This window comes from Bos grunniens, chromosome 15 (assembly GCF_055505025.1).
Source record: "Bos grunniens cultivar Pamir isolate PY7600 chromosome 15, Bosgru_T2T1.0, whole genome shotgun sequence".
Taxonomy (NCBI): Eukaryota; Metazoa; Chordata; class Mammalia; order Artiodactyla; family Bovidae; genus Bos; species Bos grunniens.
In genome coordinates, this window is record NC_141179.1 from 26962845 (window position 1) to 26982533 (window position 19689).

Sequence of the window (19689 nt, forward strand, 5' to 3'; positions counted from 1 at the left end):
TATAGTGAAATGAGGCAATATTTGAAGAAATAGCACTGAGAAATTTCCAAATCTGATGAAAGTCATCAACCTATAAATTCAAAAAAACTCAGAATACAATTTTAAAAAGACTTCGTCTAAGCATGTACTAGTCAAAATGCTGAAACCCAAAAATGAGGAGAATATCTTAAAATATTCAGAGAAAAAAGACAAGCAAAAACAACAATAAACTGATAATTTTTCAACATATACTATAAAAGCCAGAAGGCACTAGAGTGACATATTTAAAGTGCTAAAATAAATAAATAAAACTGCCAACTTAAGATCATATACTCCATGAAAAACATCCTGTAAACATATGGACAAAATAAAGATGCTTTAATATAAAATAAGATACCAAAATATTAATTTTTAGCACACTCATACTATAAAACCTACAGGAAAATGATAGAGATGAAAGTCCAAAACATAAAGAAGGAATAAAGAATATTAAAGGACTAAATAGGTAGCTCAGTTCAGTCGCTCAGTCGTGTCTGACCCTTTGCAACCCATGGACTGCAGCACGCCAGGGTTCCCTGTCCATCACCAACTCCTGGAGCTTGCTCAAAGTCATGCCCATCGAGTCAGTGATGCCATCCAATCATCTCATCTTCAGTCGTCCCCTTCTCCTCCCTCCTTCAATCTTTCCCAGCATCAGGGTCTTTTCCATGGAGTCAGTTCTTCACATCAGATGGCCAAAGTTTTGGAGTTTCAGTTTTAGCATCAGTCCTTCTAATGAATATTCAGGACTGATTTCCTTTAGGATGGACTGGTTGGATCTCCTTGCTGTTCAAGAGACTCTCAAGAGTTTTCCCCATCACCACAGTTCAAAAGCATCAATTCTTTGGCATTCAGCATTTGTTATGGTCCAAATCTCACATCCATACATGACTACTTGAAAAACTATAGCTTTGACTATATGGACCTTTGTTGGTAAAGTAATGTCTCTGTTTTTTAATATGTTGTCTAGATTGGTCATAGCTTTTCTTCCAAGGAGCAAGCGTGTTTTAATTTCATGGCTGCAGTCACCATCTGCAGAGATTTTGGAGCCCAAGAAAATAAAAGCTGTCACTGTTTCCGTCGTTTCCCTATCTATCTGCCATGAAGCAATGGGACTGGATGCCATGACTTTAATTTTTTGAAAGTTGAGTTTTAAGCCAGCTTTTTCAGTCTCCTCTTTCATTTTCATCAAGAAGCTCTTTAGCTCCTCTTTGCTTTCTGCCATAAGGATGGGGTCATCTGCATATCTGACATTATTGATATTTCTCCCGGCTCTCTTGATTCCAGCTTGTGCTTCATCCCACCCGGCATTTTGCACGATGTACTCTGCATACAAGTTAAATAAGCAGGGTGACAATATACAGCCTTAACATGCTCCTTTCCCAATTAGGAACCATGTTCTGGTTCCATGTCTGGTTCTAACTGTTGCTTCTTGACCTGAATACAGATTTCTCAGGAGCCAGGTAAGGTGGTCTGGTATTCTCATCTCTAGAAGAATTTTCCACATTTTGTTGTCATCCACACAATCAAAGGGCTTCCCTGGTGGCAGGTAAAGAATTGGCCAGCAATGCAGGAGACCTGGGTTCGAACCCTGGGTTGGGAAGATTCCCTGGAAAAGGGAATGGCTATCCACTCCAGTATTCTGGCCTGGAGAATCTCATAGACTGTATAGTCCATGGAGTCGCAAAGAGTCACACATGACTGAGAAACTTTCACTCACACAGTCAAAGGCTTTAGTGTAGTCAGTGAAGCAGAATTAGATGTTTTCCTGGAATTCTCTTGCTTTTTCTATCATCCAAAAGATGTTGACAGTTTGATCTCTTGTTTCTCTGCCTTTTCTAAATCCAGCTTGAACATCTGGAAGTTCATGTACTATTGAAGCCCAGCTTGGAGAATTTTGAGCATTACTTTGCTAGCATGTGAGATGAGTGCATTTGTGCAGTAGTTTGAACATTCTTTGGCATTGCCTTCCTTTGGGGTTGGAAGGAAAACTGACCTTTTTCAGTCCTGTGGCCACTGCTGAATTTTCCAAATTTGCTTGCATATTGAGTGTAGCACTTTAACAGCATCATCTTTTAGGATTTGAAGTGGCTCAGTTGGAATTCCATCACCTCCAATATCTTTGTTTGTAGTGATGCCTCCTAAGGCCCACTTGACTTTGCACTCCAGGATGTCTGGCTCCAGGTGAGTGATCACACCATCGTGGTTATCTGGGTCATGAAGATCTTTCTTGTATAGCTCTGTGTATTCTTGCCACCTTTTTTTTTTAATATCTTCTGCTTCTGTTAGATCCATACTGTTTCTGTCCTTTATTGTGCCCATCTTTGTCTGAAATATTCCCTTGTTATCTCTAATTTTCTTGAAGAGATTGCTAGTTTTTCTCCTTCTATTGTTTTCTTCTATTTCTTTGCATTGATCACCGAGGAAGTCTTTCTTATCTCTACTTGCTATTCTTTGGAACTCTGCATTTAGATGGGTATATGTTTCCTTTTCTCCTTTGCCTTTTGCTTCTCTTCTTTTCTCAGTTATTTGTTAGGCCTCCTCAGACACCTTTTTGTATTTCTTCATCTTGGGGATGGTTTTGATCACCACCTCCTGTGCAATGTTATGAACCTTCATCCATAGTTCTTCAGGCACTCTATCTATCAGATCTAATCCCTTGAATCTGTTTGTCACTTCCACTGTATAATCATAAGGGATTTGATTTAAGTCATACCTGAATGGTCTGCTACTTTCTTAAATTTAAGTCTGAATTTTGCAGCAAGGTAGTTAAATATAGTCATATTAATTTTTTTAAAGAATTTTTTAAATGAGGACCATCTTTAAAGCCTTTATTGAATTTGTTACAATATTGATTCTATTTTATGTTTCAGTTTTTTGGCTGCAAGGCATGTGGGATCTTGGCTCCCAGACCAGAGATTGTACCCGCACCCTCTGCATTGAAAGGCAAATTTAAAACACATGCCAGATTTAAAACATATAGAACTAAACTACTGGACAACAGTAATACAAAGAGAATGAAGGGGAACTCATTGAATTAAACTGTTGTAAGGGTATTGCATGGTTTAAAAATTCACATAAGCATTAATTTAAATACACTGTAATAAATTAAGGATAAATACTGAAATATTCAGTATTTAAAAGAATATAAAATCATTTTTAAATCTCCATATAAAAGAATAATAAAAGAATATATGAATAAAAGAACAAAAAGGGATAAAAATTGAAATATGAATAAACTTGATTGATTTAGAAGGGAGCAAGAAATTAAGAATAAAAAACAAATGAAAACATGAAACAGAACACAAAAACCAAAATGACAGGGCTGACTAGATTGGTAAGCTATATTAGGGATAAATAATTTAAAGAGTTACATTATAAATGAAACCATTAAGTAGTATAATTAAAACTGAACTTGTAAGAATGGATAAACAAATAAACTTCAGCTACATGCTATTTATAAATGGTATTCTTCATTAAAAGCCACAAAAATTAAAAATAGAAATATATAAAAGGATATTCTAAGTAATCACTAACTCAAAGAAAGCTGGTATAGTTAACTATATAAATATCAAGTAAAGTAGACTTTAAGGCAAGATATTACATTATAAAATATGTAATATAATATGTAGCGGTGGTGGTTTAGTTGCTAAGTCATCTCCGACTCTTGCGACCCCATGGACGGTAGCTCACCAGGCTCCTCTGTCCATGGGATTTTCCAGGCAAGTATACTGGAGTATATAGTATATATAATTAATGTCATTTCATTTTGTAATAGTAAAAAGTCCACATTAAAAAAAGATGGGAAAATATTGCATAATTTGTGTGCAATCAATAACAATTTCAAAATATTGGGTTGGCCAAAAACTTCACTTGAGTTTTTCCACAACACCTGAATTTTTAAAAAATGTTATTGGATCTAAATGTAAGACCAAAAACTATAAAATTCCTAGAGGAAAACATAGGCAAAACACTCTCTGATATAAATCACAGCAAGATCCTCTATGACCCACCTCCCAGAGCAATGGAAATAAAAGCAAAAATAAACAAATGGGACCTAATTAAACTTAAAAGCTTTTACACAATGAAGGAAACTATAAGCAAGGTGAAAAGACAGCCTTCAGAGTGGGAGAAAATAATAGCAAATGAAGCAATTCACAAAGAATTAATCTCAAAAATACACAAACAGCTCATCCAGCTCAATACCAGAAAAATAAACGATCCAATCAAAAAATGGGCCAAAGAACTAAACAGACATTTCTCCAAAGAAGACCTACAGATGCTAACAAACGCATGAAAAAATGCTCAGCATCACTCACTATCAGAGAAATACAAATCAGAGCCACTATGAGGTACCATCTCACACCGGTCAGAATGGCTACTATCAAAAAGTCTACAAGCAATAGATGCTGGAGAGGGTGTGGAGAAAAGGGAACCCTCTTACACCGTTGGTGGGAATGCAAAGTAGTGCAGCCACTATGGAGAACTGTGTGGAGACTCCTTAAAAAACTGGAAATAGAACTGCCATATGACCCAGCAATCCCACCGCTGGGCATACACACTGAAGAAACCAGAATTGAAAGAGACACGTGTACCCCAATGTTCACCGCAGCACTGTTTATAATAGCCGGGATGTGGAAGTAACCTAGATGTCCACCAGCAAACGAATGGATAAGAAAGCTGTGGTACATCTACACAATGGAGTATTACTCAGCTATTAAAAAGAATGCATTTGATTCAGTTCTAATGAGGTGGATGAAACTGGAGCCTAGTATACAGAGTGAAGTAAGTCAGAAAGAAAAACACCAATAAAGTATATTAATGCATATATATGGAATTTAGAAGGATGGTAAGGATGACCCTATATGTGAGACAGCAAAGGAGACACAGATGTAAAGAACAGACTTTTGGACTCTGCAGGAGAAGGTGAGAGTGGGATGATTTGAGAGAATAGCATTGAAATATGTATATTACCATATGTGAAACAGATCACCAGTCCAAGTTAGAGGCATGAAACAGGGAACTCAAAGCCGGTGCACTGGGACAACCCAGAGGAATGAGATGGGGAGGGAGGCGGGAGGGGGTTCAGGATGGGGGACACATGTGCACCCGTGGCTGATTCAGGTCAAAGTATGGCAAAACCCACAATGTTGTAAAGTAATTAGCCTCCAATTAAATAAATTAATTTTTAAAAAGTTATTTATTTTTAACTGAAGGATAATTACTTTTCAATATTGTGTTGGTTTCTGCCATCATCAATATGAATCATCCGTAAGTATACATATATCCCCTCTCTCTTAAACCTCCCTCCCACCATTGCCAGGATGAACTTTTTGGTAAACTCAGTATATAAACGGAGAAGGCAATGGCACCCCACTCCAATACTCTTGCCTGGAAAATCCCATGGATGGAGGAGCCTGGTAGGCTACAGTCCATGAGGTCGCTGAGGGTCGGACACGACTGAGCGACTTCACTTTGACTTTTCACTTTCATGCATTGGAGAAGGAAATGGCAACCCACTCCAGGGTTCTTGCCTGGAGAATCCCAGGGACGGGGGAGCCTGGTAGGTTGCCGTCTATGGGGTCACACAGAGTCGGATACGACTGAAGCGACTTAGCAGCAGCAGCAGCAGCAGCAGTAGTATATAAAGCCAAAGTTGACAGAACTAGGAAGAGGTAGATGAACATACAACCAGCTATCAGTGGGAGAGATTATAATCAACAACCTAGCGGGTAAATAAGTCCACTTCAGAGGGTAGCACCACGGCTGGCCACAGACCAGAGGCTCTACGCCTACCATGATTGCCCTGTGAGCCCTGGAATGTAGATAGTATTGTGGGAGAAGGGTTCAAAAGGAAGAAATCTAGAGTTACTGACCTTAAACCTGAATTACTGAGTGAACCCTAAAATGAGATTACTAGAATTGACAAGCTTATCTTCCCAGTTGCCACACAAATTGAGGAATTGAAATACAGATTACTTAGAGTTACAAAAAATAGTAGTCACTAGTTTTGAATAATCCATTATGTGGCTATAAAATTCAAACCCTATATAGATCTCTAATTAAAAATGATAGGTTATGATACACTGACAAAAGGGATTACTATAGTAATACAGTAGTTTAAAGAGTAAAATATATCTGTAGGTACTAACACAGGAAAGATGTTGACAAGATATTAAATTTTGAAAAATTTGCATAATGGTATAATATACTAGGATACCTAATATGTAAAAACATACATAGATGTGTATTCATGTCTTTATATGTACACACACATATACAAGCTTTTAACCATGTTGATTCCTGAGGAGAGGTATTTGAGGGGAGGTATGCCAAGACAGGGTATCTTTACTTTTTAATAATGAATTTCTGTACTGTCCCTGTCTCCTGTACAATGTCACGAACCTCACCCCATAGTTCATCAGGCACTCTATCTATCAGATCTAGGCCCTTAAATCTATTTCTCACTTTCACTGTATAATCATAAGGGATTTGATTTAGGTCATACCTGAATGGTCTAGTGGTTTTCTCTACTTTCTTCAATTTAAGTCTGAATTTGGCAACAAGGAGTTCATGGTCTGAGCCACAGTCAGCTCCTGGTCTTGTTTTTGCTGACTGTATACAGCTTCTCCATCTTTGGCTACAAAGAATATAATCAGTCTGATTTCGGTGTTGACCATCTGGTGATGTCCATGTATAGAGTCTTCTCTTGTGTTGTTGGAAGAGGGTGTTTGTTATGACCAGTGCATTTTCTTGGCAAAACTCTATTAGTCTTTGCCCTGCTTCATTCCGTATTCCAAGGCCAAATTTGCCTGTTACTCCAGGTGTTTCTTGACTTCCTACTTTTGCATTCCATTCCCCTATAATGAAAAGGATATCTTTTTTGGGTGTTAGTTCTAAAAGGTCTTGTAGGTCTTCATAGAACCGTTCAACTTCAGCTTCTTCAGCATTACTGATTGGGGCATAGACTTGAATTACTGTGATATTGAATGGTTTGCCTTGGAAACGAACAGAGATCATTCTGTCATTTTTGAGATTGCATCCAAGTACTGCATTTCAGACTCTTTTGTTGACCATGATGGCTACTCCATTTCTTCTGAGGGATTCCTGCCCGCAGCAGTAGATATAATGGTCATCTGAATTAAATTCACCCATTCCAGTCCATTTGAGTTCGCTGATTCCTAGAATGTAGACATTCACTCTTGCCATCCCTTGTTTGACCACTTCCAATTTGCCTTGATGCATGGATCTGACATTCCAGGTTCCTATGCAATATTGCTCTTTAAAGCATCAGACCTTGTTTCTATCACCAGTCACATCCACAGCTGGGTATTCTTTTTGCTTTGGCTCCATCCCTTCATTCTTTCTGGAGTTATTTCTCCACTGATCTCCAGCAACATATTGGGCACCTACTGACCTGGGGAGTTCCTCTTTCAGTATCCTATCATTTTGCCTTTTCATACTGTTCATGGGGTTCTCAAGGCAAGAATACTGAAGTGGTTTGCCATTCCCTTCTCCAGTGGACCACATTCTGTCAGATCTCTCCACCATGACCCGCCCATCTTGGGTTGCCCCACGGGCATGGCTTAGTTTCATTGAGTTAGACAAGGCTGTGGTCCTAGTGTGATTAGATTGACTAGTTTTCTGTGAGTATGGTTTCAGTGTGTCTGCCCTCTGATGCCCTCTTGCAACACCTACCATCTTACTTGGGTTTCTCTTACCTTGGGCGTGGGGTATCTCTTCACGGCTGCTCCTCACAGGGTCACAAAGAGTCGGACACGACTGAGTGATTTTCACTTACTCACAAGCATTATTTAAATGTACTTTTTTTTTTTTTTTTTGGATTAGTCAGTGCGCATGACATAGAGTGGTGGTGTTGGTTTAGTCATTAAGTTGCGTCTGACTTTTTTGCCAGCCAGGCTCCTCTGTCCATGGGATTTTCTAGGCAAGAATATTTGAGTGGGTTGACATTTTCTTCTCTGGGGGATCTTTAGGTCTGAAGGATTGAACCCTCGTCTCCTGCATTGCCAGGTGGATTCTTTACCACTGAGCCACCAGGGAAGCCTGCATTACACAGAGTAGGCAGTCAATAAATGATAGCTACTATTTAAAGAGGGTAACTTTTACCCAGCTTACTATGCGTCAGGAATTAGATAAATAACTTGTACATAAACTGTCTCCTCTAACCCTCTCTAACAGCTAATTGTGAGAACTGACACCAGGATTCCACTTCTGGGCCCTCATCTGATTTCTTCCTATTACATCTTCTTCAACCACAGGCAAACCCCAGATTTCTGTGGCTGCTCTAACTCTGCAAAAAGAGTCCCTTTGACATGACACCAGCCTCTTCTGGGGAGAGAGTGGAAGCCAGAGGAGCACTGGCACTGCCTGGGGGGACAGAGGTGTGCAGGCAGCATGCCCAGTGCAATTAGAAGCGGATTAAGAGGGAAACAGAGTGGGGGCCAGGCGTGATGTGTTTTTACCGTCTTGTCTGGGATTAGTAGTAATATATCTGCTGGTGTGATGGACACATCTGCATTCGTTTATTCTGAGCCCTGTCAAGCTCACAAGCCTGGATTAAAGCAAAATCACGCTGAGTGAACATTGCTAATTTAGCTACTTTTTTTCCCTCTCTTTTTCTTCCTCATCTTCAAATTTTAATGTGAATGCTGCAAGAAGTCATTTCTTTCCAACCAAATGATTTGGGAAAGGAGCCTCAAATTCATAGATCCTGAAGGGGAGAGGGATGAGGAGATTTGGACCAGAAGGTGGAGCCTGGGGAATCATGTCCATATTCAGATGAAAAGGGGAGAAAGGAGAGACTGTAGGATGGGAGGGGAGTAGAGGAAATGTGAATTTCCACAGTACTTCCTGGGTTGAATAGATTTGGAACACTTCCCCTTAAAGCAAAAAAAACCCATCTCCTCTTGCAGTGAAGAAGAAAGCCCAGGTGTATTTCAGTTCACAGTTCTCTTCTACCTCCCAGAGCATCTGACTTTTCCTCTCTGTAGCTCCATCCTTGAGATTGGCTCCTACTTCCTCAGTCTCTTCCTTGCCGGATGCATGCATGCATGCTCAGTCTCTTCAGTCATGTCTGACTCTTTGCAACCCTATGGACTGTACCGGCCAGGCTCCTCTGTCCATGGGCTTCTCCAGACAAGAATACTGGAGTGGGTTGCCATGCCCTCCTCCAGGGGATCTTCCTGACCCAGGGATAGAACTCTCGTATGTCTCCTGCATTGGCAGGCAGGTTCTTTACCACTAATGCCACGTGGGAAGTCCTTGCCTGATACTTCCCTGTAAAAGAATTTCACTGCAGTGTGAGCTGCTCATGGTACCTCAGTTACAGGTCCACTGTCTCATTTCTGAAGCTCAGTTCTCAACAAGTTTGCATTTCTGACTGGCTGCCCAAATGCTGCTTCTAAATGCTGAGTCAAAGAACTCCCTTCGCAACCTTCAGAATATGATCTTAGAGATTCTTTTCTTAGTTTCTGCCCAGAGCCTATACATCAGAGTCATGTCTTCAGGTACTTTTTGTTGGTCTAGACAAGATCTTGGGATTTCCCCTCTCTCCACCCTAGTTAGGTTTTTTTCATAGACAAATAAGCTCCTTTCTGCTATCTCTGGGTGTCTGATTTGCGTCAATTCATTTGGCCGATTCCTCTTCCGTTTCTTGTACTTTTCTCAACTTCCCTTTCCTTTTAACATCTTTGAGACAGCAACATCTTTATTTACCAAGAAGAAACATTATAGGAGAACATATTTCTGGCTTTGAAATGTGATAGCCAGATGCAGAAATAGTAAATAAGCTCTAAGAATAAATGCCAGGATGCCAGATAAAGGGGATTAAGGTATGAACAGTCTTTAAAAGCGTAATAAAATCAAGCTGAAAGTCAGCACAGTGTCTTGGGACAAAGGGAAGGGATGTCAGGGATTAGGCTAAGATTAGAGGTTCAGAAGGAGAGACACAGCTGATCTCAAACCAGGAAGTGGAAGGGAGAGGCAGGAGGCAGGCTGCAGCCTACCTCTCCAGGAATCAGGCAGGTTTTGGGTCAAAGATAGTAACTGAGGGATCGGATCTCTTTTACCCTCTGCAAGGCTTGGGACATCGACAGCCCCAGAGTGCTGTTTGCCTACTCCCCAACCCTGTCTAGGAGGGCAGGGACCGTTTAGTAGGGCAGTCCCTCTGGCTACTGCGCCACGCCATTTCCAGCAAAACAAAAAGCACTTGAAAAGGGCTAAATCAAATTCACCTTCAGAGCTAGAAGAATCTGGCTAATGTGATTTCAAGCTCCCCCTCCCTTCCCCCAAAGCTCACCACCTTCTTACTGAAGTCTCAAATTCTTTTTAACAAGAGAAAAAGTCTTTCATGCCACAATTAGGGATAAAAGACATAAAATGCAAACGCCTGGCTGAGCTCCAGTTGGAGAATAATCAATCAATCCTTGGAATATAAATTACTAATATCAGATTCTTTCCTGGTATGACAGAGGGAGGAGGGTTAAAGACCAGGATGATAGTGACACCTGAAATGGAGGTTGCCAAGGAGATGGGAGCCGAGGAGGAGGGGGCAATCCCTTCTAGGTACACAACACCTTAAGATTTGAAGAGTGTGTGTGTGTGTGTGTGTGTGTGTTTTGAATCACTACTGCTCACAGCCCTGGGAGGCAGGCACGTGTGTCCTTTTCATCAAGCATAAGAGGAAACTGAGGCTCAGAGCTGTCCAGAAACCATTGCCAGGACCAAAGGTTGCCAAACTAGAGATCTTTATCTTATATTTGAACCTAAGGTTCTGATTGCAAGCCCAGTGATCTTTAAAATATATCAAAGCTGCAGAATGAAACTGACAACAGAAGAAATATCCTACCAACTTTCACAATTTTGGCTGAGACTTGTTGACTTTCAAATGGGGGAGGACACATGACTCTGTGTGTGGAGTAATTTTAGGATGGAGCTGCCAAGGCAAGTAGCCTGCTTTGCATGATTTATGAAGACTTTTAAAAAAAGAGAAAGAGGTTGTGTGTTGACTTTGTTAAAAAGGAGCTTCATTTTCTGGGAATTTACTATTTGAAGTACACCCACATCTTCATGAATTTATCCTCTCCTCACAAAACTCCATTGACCTTTTCTTTCCCATCCATGGAGGAGTCCAGAGTTTAAACTATTTCTAGTTTAGTATGGATATTCATGCTTATTTTTCTTAATTTTTAAAAAATAAGCATGTGAAGTATAATACTCATACAGAAATATGTACACAACATGGAACTATAGCTCTGTAAATGATCATAAAACAAATCTCAGTGAAGCTATTACCCAGATAGGAAAATAAAACACCTGTAGTACCCCAGAAACCTTCTTCTTAATCCCTCCTCATCACAAGTCTCTCTTCTCCCTAAAGGTTACTCTTATCCTCACTTCTGAGATCACAGGCTGGTATTGCTTGTTTTGGGGACTTTAAATGGAATCATACGAAGTATATTAGATGCACTTGACTTATTTTGATACATATCACACACATGAGGGGCTTCCGGCGCTAGTGGTAAAGAATCCACCTGCCATTGCAGTAGAGGTAAGAGACACAGGTTTGATTCCTGGGTTGGGAAGATCCCTTGGAGAAGGGTATGGCAACCCATTCCAGTATTCTTCCCTGGAGAATCCCATGAACAGAGGAGCCTGTCAGGCTGCAGTCTATACGGTTGCAAAGAGTTGAACACAACTGAAGTGACTTAGCACATGCACGTACATGAGAGATTCATTCTCATTGTTGAGTACAGTTGTAGTTGATTTTCATTGCTGGGTAGTATACCATTGTACAAATATACCACATTTACCTGTTCTACTGTTGGTGGAATTTGAATTGCTTCAGTTTGTGCTATTATGAGCAATGTCACTATGAATATCCTTGTGCATGTATTTTTATGCATAATGCATTATTCTACTGTATACATACCTGGGATTGAAACTGCTGGGTCATAAAGTATGCATAAGTTTAAGTTTAGTAGGAAGCTGTTTTCCAAATAATTCTACCAAAGTACAGTCCCATCAACAAAGTATGAGTGTTCCAGTTGCTCCACACCCTTGCCAACACTTGTTATTTATTACCAGTCTGTGTAATTTTAGCTGCTCTGGTGGGTATGTGGTGGTATTTCACTGTGGCTTTAGTCTTTATTTCCTTAATTACTTGATCATTTTCATTTGTTAACTGGTCATTAAAATATTCTCATTTATTAAGTATCTTTCTCATCTTTTTTTAATAATTGTACTTTCCTTATTGATTTGTAAGTTCTTTACATATTTTGGATTGAGTCCTTTGTCAGTTTATGTGGCTTGCAAATGTTTCTGACTCTGTACCTGTTTTTTCTCTCTTAATAGTATCTTTTGATGAATAGAAGGTCCAATTTATGCAGTCTAATTTATCCATCTTTTTCTTTATGTTTAACACTTTTGTGTCCTTTCAAATAATTCTTTTTTTTGTTTCTTGCTCCTGGGTCAGGAAGATCCCCTGGAGAAGGAAACGACCGCCCACTGCTGTATTCTTGCCTGAAAAAGCCCATGGACCGTGGAGCCTGTTGGGCTATAGTCCACAGTATGGCAAAGAGTCGGACATAACTGAGTGACTAACATTTTCATAGAGGTAATACCTTAGATTGTCATGTAGAAACTTCATGCCGTTGCCTTTTACTTTTAGATAAATAAGCCATCTGAAATTGATTTCTATATATGCTATACTATAAAAATCAAGTTTTATTTTGTTCTATATGGATATCCAAGGGTCTAACAGCATTAAAGAAAACACTGTGTTATCTCTACTATTCTGCAGTGTCAGACCCAATGATCATACATACATAGTAGTTTCTGGACTCTTTTCTGTTCCATTGGCCTATTTGTCTATCTTTGTGCTAATACTATGCTGTCTTAATTATTGTCACTTAATGATATGTTCTACTTTTTTGTTCTTTGTCAAGAATGTCTTAGCTTCTTGACCTTTTGCACTTCCATATGGATTTTAGAATAATATTTTCCATTTCAAAAAGAAAACAAGAAAGAAGGGAGAATTCACTGGCATTTTGATTAGGATTAAATTGAATATATAGCTAAACTTGGAGATGATATCATTGCACACTTTAGTTTTTAATCCTTGAAAACATTCTGTATCTCATTGAATTTAGGGGAGCTTCTCTGGTGGCTCAGTACTAAAGAATCCACCTGCAGTCCTGGAGATTGGGAGATGTAGGTTCAATCCCTGGGTCAGGAGGATGCCGGGAGTTGGAAATGGCAATCCACCCCAGTATTCTTGCGTGGGAAATTCCATGGACAGAGGACACTGGTGGGCTACAGACCAGGGGGTCTCAAAGAGTCAGACATGACTGAGTGACTGAGCATGCATTGGATCTAGACCCGTTTTTCCAATAATGTTTTAATAGGGATTTCTTTTGGTATGTTTTCTGCTTGTTGCTTTGTTGTTGATGGTAGTGCTCTGCATGATATATGTATACGTAGAAGTCTTTCATATCTTTCATTAGATTTAATCGTAGGTATTTTGTTTGCTGATGCTGTTATGAATGCCTTGTAATTATCTGAAAAACAATTCATACTCTAACTCTTTGTTTATATTATACAAGCATATAATTGATTTTTGTATATTGTCCTTATATCCAGTCACTTGCTAAATAATTTTAGAATTCTGATTATTTATCTGTATACTCTTTCAGATTACCTATGTACAAAACAGTATTAAATGCAAATGTTATCTCTTTATAGGTTTAGTTATCACTTTATAATTGTGATCTTTTTTTTCTTATCACATTAGCTAGACAATTCTATTACAATTTTTTAAAATTGTTATTATTATTTTTACTTTACAATATTGTATTGGTTTTGCCATACATTGACATGAATCCTCCATGGGTGTACATGTGTTCCCCATCCTGAACCCCCCTCCCACCTCCCTCCCTATCCCATCCCTCTAGGTCATCCCAGTGCACCAGCCCTGAGCACCCTGTATCATGCATTGAACCTGGACTGGCAATTCATTTCACATATGATAATTTACATGTTTCAGTGCCATTCTCCCATATCATCCCACCCTCGCCCTCTCCCACAGAGTCCAAAAGACTGTTCCATACATCTGTATCTCTTTTGCTGTCTCGCATACAGGGTTATCACACCATATTTCTAAATTCCATATATATGCATTAGTATACTGTACTGGTGTTTTTCTTTCTGGCTTACTTCACTCTGTAGAATAGGCTCCAGTTTCATCCACCTCATTAGAACTGATTCAAACTATTACAATTTTGAACGGACGTAAACCCTTGCTTTATTTCCCTTTCCAAAGGGTCAAAAGGAATATCTTCAGTATTTTCCATTAAGAATGGTGCTTGCTATTTCTGCCTTCCAAATAAGTTAATCTGTATCCTTTTTCTAGATTTCACATATAAGCGATATTTTATGATACTCTTCTTTTTCTGATTTACTTCACCCTATATGACAGTCTCTAGGTCCGTCCACATCTCTGCAAATGGCACAATTTTGTTCCTTTTTATGAGATACAGATATAGAAAATGGATGTGTGGATACCAAGGTGGGTGGAGAAAGGGTGGGATGAACCGGGAGATTAGGATTAACGTATGTACACCACTATGTATAAAATAGATAACTAATGAGAACCTACTGTGTAGCACAGGGAACTCTACTTGGTGCTCTATGGTGACCTAAATGAGAAGGAAATCCAAAAAAGAGAGAACGCATGTATACGTATGGCTGATTCACTTTGCTGTACAGCAGAAACTGCAGCAGAAACTAACATGACAGTTTAAAGCAGCTATACTCCAACAAAAATTTATTTAAAAAAGGATGGCGATTGCTATTTTTATAGTTATTTTTTCTCATAAAATAATTTAATTCTGTTTCTGTTTTGCTTAGAGCTTTTATCATCAATATATGTTAGATTTTATTAATAATTGTTCTTGCTTCTATTGAGAAGATTGTATAAAATTTCTTCTTTTTTTCTGTTATTATTGCGAACTAGAATTGTTTTCAAATATTAAACCAGCTTTTCATTTTTACAGTAAATATCCCTTGGTCTTCCTAGTCTCCTTTGCATATATTCCTGAATTCTGTTTGATGAGGCTACTTAGGATTTTTGTATCGGTGTTTGTGAGTCAGATTAATTTAGACTTCCTCTTTTGTAATATCCTTGTCAGCTTTTAGTATCAAGGCTTGCTAACCTCTTAAATGAGTTAGGAAGTATTCCCTCTATTTAGGGACTTCCCTGATGGCTCAGGCCATAAAGAATCTGCCTGCAGTATAGGAGACCTGGGTTCGATCTTTGGGTCAGGAAGATCTCCTGGAGAAGTGAATGGCTACCCACTCTAGTATTCTTGCCTGGAAAATTGCATGGATATAGGAGCCTGGTGGGCTACACTTCTTGGGGTCACAAAGAATTAAACTCGACTAAGCACACACACACACACACACACACACACACCCTCTTTTTAAAGTTTCTGAAAAAGCTTTGTAAAATTGTTGCTTTAAATTTGTAGGTTTCAATACAAAAGAGACCTAGGTCTGAAGTGTGTGTGTCAATGTTTTTAACTATAGATTTGACTTCTGATTAGATGTAGAATGATCATATTCTCCTTCTTTTTGTGTTAGTTTTAATAAGCTATGTTTTTAAGGAATATATTCATTACCTCTATAGTTTCAAATGTATTGGTATAAAGTTTTTATATTAGCTTCATGTTTTTAGTCCTGTAGAATCTGTAATAATAACACCTTTTCAGATACTGTTCTTTTATCAGAAGGAGAGGATTTTTTTCAGATCCGAGGCCTTAATAAATGAAGAAATGTTGACTTTGTGTTACTATTCCCAGCACCCAGTTCTGATCTCCTAGCATCATCTTCAGATAGCAACTTCAGGCTGAAAAAGGTAGATGGAGTCTTCCTTAATATTGATGCTACAGGCCAGCATCAACAATCCCTTCAATTCTAGTATTTTTAGATGAAAATTTATGAAAGCATAATATATATACACAAAAGTGTATATATCACCCAACTCAATGAATTCTGAGAAACACATCTATATAAGTGATTGTTCATCTATATAATCAGTGCACATATTAAAAAATAGAACATTACTAGCACCCAGAAATCCTTCCCATGCTTCCTTCAAATTATACTTCCTGCAATCCAGACTTCAAACATCATGAACTGTTTGCTTTCATGTAAATATCTGTTGTCTTTTATTCAAAATTATGAGAATTCTGAATTCTTATAATCTTGAGAATTATTCCTACTGTTACATACATACAATAGTAGAAGATTTATTCTCTTTATTGTATAGTATTGCATTGTCTTAACATACCATAATTTATCTATTGTACTATTGATGGATATTGGTATACTATCCAGATTGGTATCATAGTTCTATGATAAAAACTCTTGTAATATTTTTTGCTGAATATATGTACGCATTTTTCTTGGTTCTGTACTTAGGAGTGGAATTACTAAATCATGGTTTGCCTATGTTCCACAGTAGTGTAAATACCATATCTGCCAAAAGGTTTTAAAAAGTGATTCTATGAATTTACTCCTTACTATCAATGGACAAGAGTTACATTTGTTCTTCATCCATGACAACACTTGATATTTTCCATCTTCTTCATTTTACCATTTGGCTACCTGTCTAGTGGAATTGCACTGTGAGTTTTAAAAGGTGTTCTCTTGATTTCTAATTAGGTCAAGCATCTTTTTGTATGTCTATTGGCTACTTGGAGATCTTCTTTTGTGTTTATTCAAGTATTTTGCTCATATTTCTATTGGGCTGATATTTGTTTTATAATGATAAAATAAGGATATTTTATAACATTTATGTTCATGATAGAAAATTTGGAAAACACAGAAGAGTATCAAAGCGACATTAAAAAACCCTATGAGTCCAATAATATTTAAATAACTCAATATTATAATTTTACCACATTATATCATATAATATAGTAGTTATAGTTGTAAAGTAGTTATACAATAATATAGTAATGTGCATACTCTTTGAAACAATTACATTGACTCCTATTTTATCTAAGGCTCTCCAAAGCACACAGATGGGACATGAAAGGAGGTACTCCTTTTCTCTCAGCCTTAAAAGGGTTGAAGATATTAACCCCTTAATCTCATCCCTCATCAGAGGAACATCATTAGCTGATCACAAGGTCACTCCTATTCCCAGCGTCTCTGGAATCTGAAAAAGGCACATTTGGGGATCATTTATGTCAAGTTTGTTTCCTCTCTGAGTTCATGGCATCACCACCCTCCCTCTTTCCTGAGCCAGACACCCAAGTCAAGTCTTATTCCTTTATTTCGCAAAGCTAAATTTTCACTTAGTCCAAACCCTCTTCTTTCCTGCTGCTAGTTCCCTGATTTGAGCCTTATCTGTCCCCCGAATTACTTCCATCCCACTTGCCTCTTGTTCTTGTTCTTGCCTCTATTCTTACCCTACTGCTTGCCTCCCCTTCCACTCCAGGCCATTCTTCAGATGCTAGGCAGATTTTCTAAAATGCAAATCTGACCATGTCACTTCCCTGCTTATACCCTCTAAGAGGCTTCCCAATGCCTTCTGATAAGGTCCAACGTCTTTGCATCGATTGCTTGCATGCTTCTAATCTGGTTCTTGCTTTCTTTAGCCTCATCTCCTGCCACTGACAGATCATGCACTTCTAGGCATCAGAGCCTTTGTTCAAAGTCTCCCTGTTAAAATGCCCTCTCCTGGTGTCTCTGTCTTGGAGACATCCTGTGCACACTTTCAAGGCCGGGCTCAAGTGCCATCTGAGCTCCTAGACAGGATTCTTCTGTCCCTCTCAGTTGGTTGTATAAACCACTCAGCTCGTCGAATTGCTATAGTATCTTTCCCATCCTTGCCATACACTGCATTTCTCAAATCTTTCTCTCTTGACTTTCAAGTGCTTGGCACAAGATCCAGCTTATAATGGACGTTCAATAAACATTGAAAGAATACCCAAAGGAATTAATCAAAGGTAAAAAGAAAAAGGAACAACATTTGTTAGAAACTTGCCACATAGCAGACACTTTTCCTATGTTCTCTCTTTTAAACTCCCCCAACAGCCTTATTAATTAGATGGTCTTATGTCCATTTTTAGGAATGAGGAGATAAAGGCATAGATAAATTTAATAATCTTTTGCTCAAAGTTACACAGCTAATATATAGCAGAGCCAAGATTTAAATCTGAGTCTGAAAACAAAGCTGTTCGTTTACGCTTAAACAGGTTATTATAATAATAATCATGATTATTTTAATGATGGTACTAAGAAATGGTCAGAGCCCTTTACATGCATTTCTCAGTGGTTAGTTCATAGATCACTTTCCCATCCATTATTGTTATTGAGTCCCGTCACAAACAGATGGAGTCAGCAGAATTAGCCCCCAACTCTGATAAAGACAGTAAGTATGAGGGTTTAAAGTGCCTCATCTGACTTACTTCACCTACTGTGATAATCTCTAGATCCATCCATGTTGCTGCAAATGGCATTATTTCACTCTTTTTAATGGCTAAGTAATATTTCATTGTGTATCTATACCACATATTCTTTACCCATCCTTCTGTCGATGGACATTTAGGTTGCTTCCATGACTTGGCTAGTGTAAACAACACTTCAATGAACACTGGGGTGCGTGTATCTATCCTACGGTATAGCACAAAGAACTCTGCTCAGTATTCTGTAACAACCTAATGGCGAAAAATTTTTGAAAAAGGATAAATAGATACATGTAAATGTATAACTGAATCACTTTGTTGTACACCCGATACCCAGCCTTGTTAATCAACTATACTCTAAGATAAGATAGCAAGTTAAAAAAAGATAAATCAATTGCCTCACCTAAGGTCACACAGTCTTAGCAAGCAATGTGGCTGGATCTCAAATCCAGGTCTTCCAGCTCTAAGTCCAGCGGGGGCTGGCGAGGAGGACAGAATCTCAAAGGAAGGAACGCTTTGAAATAGTAAGCTGGCTGCTCACTCTGGCACATATCCTGTCCGTTTCCCTTTGCAAGTCTGCTGGAGCCATGGCAGCTTCTAGAAGGTGGAAAAAAAAAAATCTCAGGCTGAAGTGGTCCACCATTTCGGGAGGATTGGGAATTCTTTGCATGAGAGCCATTGTTTGACTTGGCAAGAAAAAAAAATTTTTTTTTAATGAAGAGAAGAGAGACCAGTATATATAAACATTCTAAAAAGCTGCATGGAGCCCGGACCAGTACAGCAAGAAGAAAAGCTCTCTTGGGCTGCTGCCCTGTGTGAACCACCCCCAGGTAACCCCCTGTAGGCACTGCCCACCAGGCCTGCCTAGGGAATCTCCAATCTCGGGGAAGAAAAGGATAAAACAACATGAATTCTCCAGGAGCCTCATTATTCAAACAGTTCCAGAGGCAGTGAGAGGACAGCGGTGACTTTGGGAGAAGCACAATCTTATCTCCAGGGTGAATAGGACCATTTGTTGTTTATGTCCAGGAAAGCGGGCCCCGCACAAAAAGAATGGGGGAGAACTTGGAGGAGAAGGGCGCCAAAAGCCAGCGGCTGATCTAAAAATCCTCTGCAGAAACAATGGCTCCTCCCGGGATGAGCCGCAGCCTCTTCAGAAAACAAAAGCTCTCGCGGAGGA

The 19689-nt window shown here is 38.9% G+C and overlaps 1 long non-coding RNA gene across 1 annotated transcript in view; it reads right to left on the reverse strand.

The window, feature by feature from the left end:
* Positions 1–19291, reverse strand: part of LOC147357489 (uncharacterized) — a 41611-nt gene extending 22320 nt beyond the window's left edge. The window contains exon 1 of the long non-coding RNA XR_015142477.1: positions 18913–19291. This is a non-coding gene — a long non-coding RNA (uncharacterized LOC147357489). The remainder of the gene's footprint in view (positions 1–18912) is intronic.
* Between the last annotated feature and the right edge of the window lie 398 nt (positions 19292–19689).